This window comes from Crocuta crocuta, unplaced genomic scaffold (genome assembly GCF_008692635.1).
Source record: "Crocuta crocuta isolate KB4526 unplaced genomic scaffold, BGI_CrCroc_1.0 scaffold1421, whole genome shotgun sequence".
Taxonomy (NCBI): Eukaryota; Metazoa; Chordata; class Mammalia; order Carnivora; family Hyaenidae; genus Crocuta; species Crocuta crocuta.
This window is the reverse complement of record NW_027527865.1, coordinates 31,774-32,053: the sequence shown is the minus strand read 5'-3', so window position 1 is coordinate 32,053 and position 280 is coordinate 31,774. Positions and strand designations below refer to the sequence as shown.

Genomic DNA, 280 nt, shown 5'->3' with positions numbered 1-280 from the left:
TTCAAATTAACTTGTATTTATATCATATTAGCATAATATCTAACTTACTTGTTTACTGATATATATGTGTACATATGCATATGAGTGTGTATAAATATACAATGTATGGGGGTGTGTGTATATATTGCTCATAGAAGAAAACAGTAAAAAACATTTCCCAAAAACCTTTCCAAAGTGAAGACTATAATCCTCGGATAAAAATAATTATCAATATAAATTTATATAATTTGCAAATGAATGACATAATGGATATTAGATAAAAATGTTTGGTTGAGCTGCA

At 25.7% G+C, this 280-nt stretch overlaps 1 protein-coding gene across 1 annotated transcript in view; it reads left to right on the top strand.

The window, feature by feature from the left end:
• The window catches only part of LOC144245579 (kelch-like protein 4), a 21,663-nt gene that overhangs the window by 6,343 nt on the left and 15,040 nt on the right, over window positions 1-280 (top strand). The gene's annotated exons all lie outside the window — the stretch shown is intronic.